Below are 10,553 nucleotides of genomic sequence, written 5' to 3'. Positions count from 1 at the left end.
TCAGGGTGAGGATATGTGAGGATTTCTCATATACTTCTCAGCATTCTCAGCTTCCTGTAGGCTTCAGGAGGGTGGAGGGTCCCAGGCATCTCTGCTAGCCCCAGAGAGTCAGGATGGGTCCTGGAATAAGTTACATCCTTCAGAGGGACACATCCAGTAACCTACTTCCTTCGTCTAGGCCCCACCACCCTAGTAGCCTATTTAGTATTAAGGCATCAATTGATTATGTTCTAATCACTACCCAATAGGGAATCAATCCTTCAACACAGAAGCCTTTTCCAGGTACTCTTAATATTCAAAGCATACGAGGGTTAGACTTTTCCCATCGGTATTCATCTAGACTATGCCAAACGACTCTCTTTTGTTTGTTTGTTTGTTTGTTTGTTTGTTTGTTTGTTTGATTAATGACATCAGGAATCCCACCAGTCCCACCAATTATTTCCCTCTCTGGCCTGACACATAAACCTACTATTGCCCAGAATATAACTCAGATCAAATTACTCTAATTATAACCTCAAGTATCTTCCCATTGTGTTTAAATTAGACTCAAGTCTTCATTCACAAAATTGGGTTCCCAAGACCCTAATATACAAAACCATGCATTATTTCTGTTCTGCCCACATTAGTAACCTCATCACAATCATATGTTTTCTTCCATATATGTTCCCATTTATCTTGAGTGTCTTATTAGATATTTTTGAGCTTACTTCTGTTTTTGGACTTTTGCTTAGCTTTTCTTGCTTGTAGACTCATTATTCAGTGGTGCTCTTGTCTCAATTTCTACTGTAAATGTCACCATCTTAAACACAATCATAAAACAAACAAACAAAAAACAAAAAAATTTAAAAAAAATTTTCCAATGTGACACAGTTCTTTCAAGGCACCCCTTTTATTCTCTACACTGAGCTATTTATAACCTTTGTAAAAAATTTTATTCTTCCTCCATGCTAAGGGTTGTGTAGCTGTTCTTCCTCAAAGCTAGTTCGTTATTGTTGACTGTTCACTGCCTACTATAATGGAGTGGTAGAAAATAATTTCTCTGCCACGGGTAGATATGTAAGCCCTTTTGTAAACCCTGTCTCAGAACACCTCCAGCTGGCAGTCTCCACCCCTAGATGATTTCAGAAGCTGGGGCTGACCCTACAATGGCCAAGCCTGAAGTCAGGGCCCAACACTGAGGAGTTCCACTATCTAAGCCCTGCCCCTGAGGAGCTCCAATGGCCAGACTCTGAGACTTTTCTAACAGCTGTAATTGTAGTTTCCTGCCCCAGCCATTGAGGCAGGAAAGTGGCCATGCCCAACCCTATGAAAAAATCCCACCAATCCCTGAACTTGTTCCAAGATCAGGCCATGTAATTTTTACAATCCCAAGTTATCCTGGGAAGTGCCCCACCTAGTCCCTGCAAAGACATCTTATATGTCTTACCCTGTCTTCTGCTCTGTTCTCTGTTGCTTCTAGCTCTAGAAGAGGCAGACACCCTCCTGTGTTTTTTCCCCAAGGCAAATGTTACCGTCTCTGAATTGAAAGATATACTGACAGTTGGGAGCCAAGGGAACCACAAAGTCACACTGTACAACATACCCTCAGAGTTATGGAAGCAACCTTTAGTAAGTAGGTATGGTGAGAGATTTTAAGCTATCCTAGGTGTTAGATGAAAAGGTGCACTCCAGGACAAATAATGTCACTCCAGCGCAGGTCCCATGTGAGAGTCTTTATTAACAGAGGCACCTCTGAGGGGGTGGGGTAAAGGGGAGGAAGTGAACAATCGACAGCTATGGGTTGGGGTATGCATCTTTTCTCCAGGATGTGACACAGGTAATGCATGAGCAGGAGTGTGTGTGTGACAGGTTCTATGGGAATGGACTCAGGAGCAGCACTGTCTCCTAGACATGATATCTTTGTTGGATTCAGGAGCTGCTGTAAACATCTTCTGGCTGTCCATAGATGGTCCTGATGCTAATATTCTTCCTCTTTTCTTGTCATAAAGAAAATAAAAAAGGGATAGGGAGGCTGATGGTGACGGGGAAAGAGGGGTGTCGGAGCTCTTAAACTGTTTCCTGCTGTCTAGAGGTGCCATCAATTTTGGTGTATAGCTGACTTTCACCATCAGGACCTACTTGATAGCCATTTGAGTCAGGCTTCTCTGTGAACAGTGGCTGGTAATCCTATAAAAGGAGCTGATTAATTATTTAGCTAATTTTTAAAAAAATTTTTGTCATAGGAGGAATGTGGAGATGAGGTTAATGAGGCAGTGAGCAAACAGTAAAGCCAGGAAAACAAGAAGAGGCATTAAGAAGGGCAGTATCCATTTTCGTATAGGGTTTTCAAAAACCCAGGCCTTATGTTGTTCTCTGCTTTTTGGTATGTCTGATTGTAGCTTCTTGGTTTTGTTTCTCACTATCCCAACATTCTTCATGGACAAACTTCTTTAGCTGTAAGGACATCTAATCTCTATCAGTTCTGAAGCACCACTGCTGCCCAAGAATCGATCTGGATTTGGATGGTGAGTATGGTTTGGGTTCCTTCTTGAAGACTGCTGTCAAGCTGAAAAGAGAACTTCTTGTGTAAGATTAGGGCAGTACTCAGCCCTGCCATTCCAGTACCAGCACCTATAGTTAGTTATTCCCACAGAGGTCAGGAATGGCAAGACTGAACTTTCCTCTTGTTATGTTAGGCAGGTATTGTGTCTACAACTGGGATTGGTAGAGGCACCTTTCTGTGGATTACTCTTAATTCAGGGCAAAAGAAAACCAACATGCAAATTCCTGACCAGCTGGAAGGTAGGCAATGATATACTTGAATGCCACAGAGAATTGACTGCAGGGCACTGTGGCAGAGATGAGATATCAAGGTCTATGGTTCTGTTGCAGACTAAGGAGGTTAGTATTCCTACATCCATGTGTCCCGGATGTTCTAAAACAGTTTGCCATGCCAAAACAAAAGAGAAAAGGTATGGGGTCATGGCAGCATGAAAGTTGGGGCAACTGATGAAAGGTGAAGTGAGGTTTCTCAGCAGGATCATTGGAGAAGCTATATATGGCAATTGTTAGTTAATTCCAGGGGGTACACATAGCCAGCAATCTTTAAAATGACCAGGTCTGGTGATGTTAAGGAGTTGTTAGGCTGAGATCAGAGGCTGACACAGAAGGCAAAGTGACAGGTTAAGTACTATTTATGAGAGGGAATGTCAAGGAGGTAAGGACCTCGGAGGAGTGTTTCATTACTTCTCCTAATTTTCTTATATCTAGAGTTTGGACAACTGAGACACATTTTCCCTGGATGTATTTGCTGGGACCCAGATTGATTTGTACAATAGAACTTACCAACAATCCCTGTTTCCCACCTGGGATTTCATGGGTCTTGGATACAGCAGAAGAGGGTCTTGCATTGTTGATAGAAGTAGTGATTGGTTTGTGATTCTCCCATCTGTATCTGGCAAAACCAATATGGGCAGCCCCCGTATTTGTCTGGTCAAAGAGGAAGCAAACAAAGAAGTCATAGTATTTAGATAGAATGGTGGATATCGGGATGACAGCAATGTGGATTGTCTCCTGGCATCCAGCTATGGGGCAGTTTCCTGATCTTATTTGAAAAGACTGTTATTAATGAGGGTTTCTTGAACCTTGAATCACCAGATGTGATTCCCTGGATGGGAACAAACATCAAGGGGAGGATGAGAAGCCCAAGTCTAATCCAGTGAAGTTGAACACGACTGCCGAAGTGGAGTCTCATTTTCTGTGACTGGGGACAAGGTGGGTGGTCTCAATGTCTTCTGGAGCTTAAGAGAGCAGAGACCTGTTGGGGTAGATATTTAGGGAAAAGAGTCATTTTGAGTGGAGGGGTGAAGGTTTGAGGTAGGACAGGTGGACTCAATGAGAGTGTTCCTTGAGTTTAGCATCTAGGAGTCATGAGAATAACCTTGAAGGGACTCTGCCATTTAGGAGAGAGAGATGAGGGCCGATGATCTAGACGGGAGAGAAGAACTTTGTAGGGCAGCAGGTATGGGGGAATAAAGGGAGTGGGAGAAAATCCGTGTCCCACCAGAGTTCCTGTGCTCTGGGAGGGTGGACGCACAGGACTGTCACATGCTTTCCACATGGCCCCAGGTGGGTTTCTGGCTGTGGGAACCCACAGACTCCAGCCCATGTGGGGGTATGGGTGGGCAAGGGGCAGTTTGAGGTCTCTGGGCCTGGCAGAGGCCAGAGATAACAGGTTTTCAATCGCAGGCATCCCAGATGCCATTGGACACCGCAGAAGAGCTGAAAACAAAGTGAGGTCGCCTGGGACGGCTCAGCCATCCCCAGAGCGAAGAGAGGAGAGGGCAGGGAGAGAGAGGGGTACTGGGTGGTTCCCTCATGAGCGAGAGTCGTTGGTCTGGTCTGTGGCTGGAGCACAGGGAGGCCTTCTGGTGGGAGGTTAGACACAGCTCTTTAGGGGAATGCCTATCCCATCGTTCAAGTAAAGTGGGCCTTGATGAGCAGAGACGGCCTATGGTTTTAGAACTTTATTGTAGAAAGGCAGAGAGAAAGAGAAAAGGTAAAAGAGAGAGAACGGCCACGGCCGTGTGGAAAGAAGAGGGGAAGGGAGGAAGAAAAGGAGAGCTAGATATGAGAGTAAGAAAGGTGAGAACTTAAGAGAGAGGAGATTCCAAGCAGCACCTTTTATAGTGGGCTGGGTTATCTTGTTGTTGCCAGGTAACTGTTGGGAGGAGCATACCTGGCTATTGTCAGGTAATTGTGGGGGTGGAGTCTAGCCAGAATGCCAGGAGCTTGGGGCTTTGTCTGCATGACATAGTCACAGAATTGTGGGGTTGGGGGCTCTGTGGTGTCAGGCACCTGTCTCTGGGAATGTGGCTCATTGTTCTGTCCCTTGTAGAGTTCCCTACTGGGTCTCTGGAGCAAGCCTTGCTCAACCAAAATAAGCACCTTTCCTGGTCCCACAGAACCTGGTTTACAATGTTGACACTGAGTAGGTAGGGGACAGCATGTGGCCTTGGTAGACAGTGGTCAGCAAAGTTTCATAGGAGAGAGTGCAGGTGACAACGTTAAAGTAGGTGATCAGGGAGGGGAGAGTATTGAGATGAAAGACCAGGAATTAATACTGCATGACCATACATGAGTCTGAAAGATGAGATGAAAAGAGGTTACTTGGGGAGAGCTCAGAGCCTAAAAAAGAGCCAGAGGTAGGAGTTTTACCTAATTGAGGTGAAGTTCCTATGACAGGTTAACAATAGAGGTTTTTAGGGAGCAGTTAGCTCTTCCATTTTTCCTGAAGACTAGGGGAGATAGGGAATATGAAAATGCCAGGGGATTTCTTGGGCTTTCGATAAAGTTTGAGAGACTCTAGAAGTGAATTCAGGGCCATTGTCTGACTGGATGGACGCTGGGACACCAAATCAGAGAAGGAGAGCAGAGACTTTCTGAGTCCTTTTGTTGGTGATTGGGAATGCCTTCACCCAGCCGGAGAAGGTGTCCACTGAGACCAGAAGATACTTGTCATGTTTGACAGTGGACATGTGGGTAAAGTCAAGTTGCCAGTTTGTTTCAGGAAGGAAATATCTAGTCTGATGGGTAGGTAAAGGGGTACAATGATACCTGACAAATTTTGCGAGAGGCAGTGATACATTTAAAGAAACATAAGTCCTCAGGGGTAGGCTATAGGTGGGTTTCAACAAAATAAGATGAGTGAATATCAGGATAAAGGAGATGGCAAAGATAGGATAGAGTTTAACGAGTGTCTGGGGGGTGAGACAACTGCTGTGGGTTGTAGTGAAAAGATGTCCTGGAGAGTGTGAGATGATTCTAGGACCCTAAGGGCCACAGCTCTAGCTGCCTTATCTGCTTAGTGATTTCCCTTGGAGACAATAGTCATCTCTCTGGTAGGATCTGCAGTGGGCAATTCTAATAGCTGTGGGGAGATGGGAGGCCTTTAGCAAGGCCGTAATTTAGTTTGCATTAGTTACTGATCCTCCTTTTGTCATACATAACCCACACTCTTTCCAGATAGTGGCATGAGACAGGAAGATATGAAAAGCATATTTGGAGTCTGTGTAGATATTTAGGGTTTGTCTCTGTGGCAGTGGAAAGGCAGGGTTAAGTGCTATCAGTTCATCCTGTTGATTGGTGAGCAGAGAGGGCTTATACCATCTCTGTGTCTGACACTATAGCATAGCCAGCTCTTCTGGCTCCTTCATGTATAAAGGAGCTGCCATCTGTATACCAGGTATAGATGGTCTGGGGCAATGTTCCCTTCTCAATGTGAGAAGGATGCGGTAATCATTCCTCTAAGGTTTCGGTGCAGGAGTGAGATAGGGAGTGGTTAGTATTTGGTTGAGGAAGAAGTTTAGAAATATTAAGAGGTGGGTGTGATTGGAAAGTAAGTGGGGAGTCTTCTATTAGTGCTACCCAAAGGGAAAGAATCCTGGAGGGAGACAGTTTTTAAGCCTTTGTAAGATAGGAGCTGTGACAAGTTATAAGAAGAGAAGATGGTTATAGGCAAACCAAAGGTTTGTTTTTTGGACTCTTGAATAGGGAGTCCAGTGGCTGCTAAGGTATGAATACAAGGTGACCATCCCTGGAAGATTAGATCTTGTTTTTTTTTTGACAGGTATGCTACAGGTGTAAGAGAGAGTCCCAGTTGGTGACCTAGGACTTCAAGGGCAAACCCTTCCTTTTCAGTTACATAGAGCTCCGTGAAAAATCAGATCAGGGAGGTGTAAAGATGGGGCCTTAAGGAGAGCCTATTTGAGCCTTTGTAAAGGCTTGGAAACAGGTTTGAGAAGAGTTTCATGGGTGGGGCTTAATATTGCTTCATAAAAGGGGTGGGGAAGGAGGGAAAAGGAAGGAACCCAGAAACATAAAATACTGGCTATTCCTAGGAGTGATAAAATCTCTTCCTTTGTAGAAGGAACAGTTAGAGAATGAATCTGATTCTTTCTATCCAAGGTAATAGCTTTGTGAGTTGGGGTAATTGTTAGTCCTAAATATGTGACTTGAGGGGTGGACAGTTGGACTTTAGAATGTGAGACTCTGTAGTGTCCACTGGACAGGAAATTTAGAAGAGTAGAGGTGTCAGCTTGGCTAATTTTTAGAGAGGGATCACAGAGAAGAATGCCATCTACATAATGGGCAATCTTAGATTTAGGGAGAGACAGAGAAAGTAAGTCAGAAGCCAGGGCCTGGCTAAACAGGTGTGGGATGTCCTAGAATCACTGAGGTAGAACCGTCCAAGTGAGTTTGGTAGAAAAGTGGTTGCCAGGGTCAGTCTGGGTAAAGGCAAAGATGTTTTGTGACTGGGCATCTAGAGGAATAGAGAAGAATGCATCCTTGAGATCTAAGACTGAGAAATGAGAAGTCCCTGAAGGAATAGTGGAAAGAAGTATATAAGTATTAGCCACAATATCATAGAGAGGGACAACTGCAGAATTAATGAGCCTGAGATCTAGAACCAGGCAATAGGTACCATTAAATGTCTTAACTGCTAGTATAGAGGTGTTAAAGGGGAAAGAGGTAGGACAGAGGAGTTTTGTCCTTAAGAGGTCAGAAATGAGAGAATTAAATCCCCTGAGGCTCTGGAAAGAAAGAGGGTATTGAGCTCGGATGATGTACCGGTAGGGTCCTGTAATTGGATGACAACAGGAGAAAGGCATTTAGCAACATACTGGCTCTGGACATCCCAGACTCAGGGTTCTACTTGAGAGGCTGACAAATGAAACAACATTTTAGAGTTAGTAGGCTAAGAGGAGGAGGAAAGGAGCTGCTAGTGAGCTTGGGTTCAAGAAAATTGGGGTCAAAATAAATAGAGGCTCCCAAATTAGCTAAGATTCCTTCCCAATAAGGAGACAGGACACATTGGCACTACTAAAAAGGAATGGGTAAGAGGAATATCCCTAAAATGCAACTAAGTAGTGAGGCTTATTGAGGAAATAAGGCCATCTTCCCACCCCAATAATAGGGGTAGGAGGAGAGGTGGGACTAAATTAGTATGTTGTGATAGAGCCTTTGTAAGGAGTTCTAAAAATTAAGACAGGTTTTCTTGTTTATCCTGGATGACCTCCTTAAGGTTTTGGAAATTTACTGGTTTAAGGCTGCCCTATAGAGGCAGGTTATGAGTCTGTCTCTAGCTAGAAGATAGCTTGGGAAATTGTAATTCCACTGAGGGTCCTGGTCAGATCCAATTGTATATCTGAGTCTGTTTGATGAGTCTCATCTGCATGTATTTTTGCTTGTTCCCAAACTTGCCTGTGCAGATTCACATCTCCCACTGCCACATGGAATTACAGCCACTGGATGACTCATTAGCCTTATCTAACCAAGCACCCACAGGTTGGAAAATTCCAGTCAGTGGGCATGACCCCTTCTCCCAAAGAGGTTTGGAAACCCTCTATCTCCATAGTCCCTGTGAACCTTCCAGGTGATGCCCCAGTTTAGAGCTTCAACTCTTGGGTAACCCTCTCCCTCTCAAAAGTGGTTTTCTCTCACTGCTGAAGAAAAATCCTAAGCTTAGGTAAACTGCTCTCCCATGGCCCTGGGCCCACTCAATCACTAGCTGCCGCATGAGGACCCGGTAAGTCTAAAGTTGGCTGCCTGCTCTGTAGTTTTTATTTTATTCTTGTGACACTGGTAGGAATATTTTAATAACATCCCTCACCCAAAGGGAAGGTCTTTGCCTCCACATCCCTATTGGGACACCTCCCAGTCTAATTCACAGGCTAAACTTGGCTCCTATACCCACCAACCAATAACTCTTCATAGCCACTTAAAGGAGTTTTTAAAACTCACCAGGGATCCATGGCCCCCCTACCACCTCATTCTCTTGCTTCTTGTTCTCTGCTCTGGTTCCCAACACCCATGATTCTGCCACTGCAGAACACTTTCATCCTGCCCTTCTTGCTTGCACCCAGCTCACATTGAGCTGCCTCTGCCCTGCACCCCTGCTCTCTTACACTCTGCCCAGTACTTTGCTCTGCTGCTTGTCAAAGTCACTTAGCAATTAAGATAAGGTTTTTGTTCTATCCTACCTTGGTAAATAATGATTTCTAAACAGTAAAATGTTAAAGATTATTGTCTTAAATATACATTTAGCTTTGTTTTTGCTACTGTCTTTAAGCTACAATGTGTTCTCTTCATTTTCTAGATACATTCTTGAACAAATAATGAAAGTAAATACAGGTTGTCTAACTCAGATATGATTAATAGGATAGCTGTTAATCCTGTCAAAAAATCTGCTAAATGTAATGTTAAATGTTTAAGCTTGTGGCAGAGACACCCAAAGCCTAACATGACCTCCACCAAGGTCTCTGAGAAGATATGGGCACAGTGACAAGAGTCTACATGTATTGTGGTATGATGACCACTGAGAAACACTGTTAAAGTCCAGGGCTTGGACTACACTGTGGACAAACAGAGGATACCCAGAGAGTTAAATGTTTCATATTGCCCAAGTCAGATTGGCCCATTTCTCATTTTGCATGCACCTACTTCACAGGAAAAAGCTTTTAGTCTTCTAGAAACTGTTTAGGTAGTGGACTATGAACCAACCTCTGTCATTTTAATTGGTATATGACTCCTAGATTATAATTTTTCTTCCCAGTTTTCTGACTACATTGGCAACTAAGGTAACAATAGCTTGACACGTAGAAACCGACCTCTAGATCTGTATCCCAAGGTAATCCACCACCTTAGTAGCTCATTAGTTAATTTGTTAACTAGTTAAGACTACCAGATCTCTTATCAAAAATACAGGTTTACCTTGCTCACAAACTTCATAATAAAGGATACAAAAGTTCAGATGTAAGCTTTCACAGATATAAAATTCTGTTACTTCCTTATTTAAGCTCAGCTTCCAATGACTAAATGCTTCATATTTCATCTTCTTGTTATGCCACTGTCATAACATTAATTGGTATAGTTCTAGTAAATTAGCCTAACTCTAATAAAACATTCCACTATACAATCTAACTGTATAATCACAACTTTAGTTTCCTTTGATTATCTTTTGCTAAACTATATGATCAACTACCATATTCACAAGGTCAAGTTTTTGAATTTCCTTTAATTGTCTTTTAAATAGAATATCTTCAGCCTCCTAGACAGAAGGAAAAAACACTTCTTGCTCCTTCAGCTCCACAAAAGGTTTTTGCCTTCCCTAAAAGCATCTTAAAAACTGTTCATGTTAACAAACTTATCTCTTTTGTAAATTTATAAGCTACAAGAAACACACTAAGATCTATTTTTCATACACCAAATAGATTCTATTCAGATAAGTATACCTGCCAATCAGTAACTCAAGTTCCTACTTGCTACATATCTCAGATGGTAGGATTCCTCTCCTGTGCTCTGGGATTGGGACTTCCCTCACCCCAAACCACCAAGACATAAGGGTCTCAAATTTACTTTCAAATGTATACCTAAGATTTTTTTTCTCCTAAATGTACTTAACTTTATTTTCTACCTCTAATATATATATATATATATATATATATATATATATATATATATATATATGTGTGTGTGTGTGTGTGTGTGTGTGTGTGTGTGTGTGTGTATGTGTG

This window comes from Mus caroli, chromosome 9, assembly GCF_900094665.2.
Source record: "Mus caroli chromosome 9, CAROLI_EIJ_v1.1, whole genome shotgun sequence".
Taxonomy (NCBI): Eukaryota; Metazoa; Chordata; class Mammalia; order Rodentia; family Muridae; genus Mus; species Mus caroli.
Note: the sequence above shows the minus strand (reverse complement) of the source record.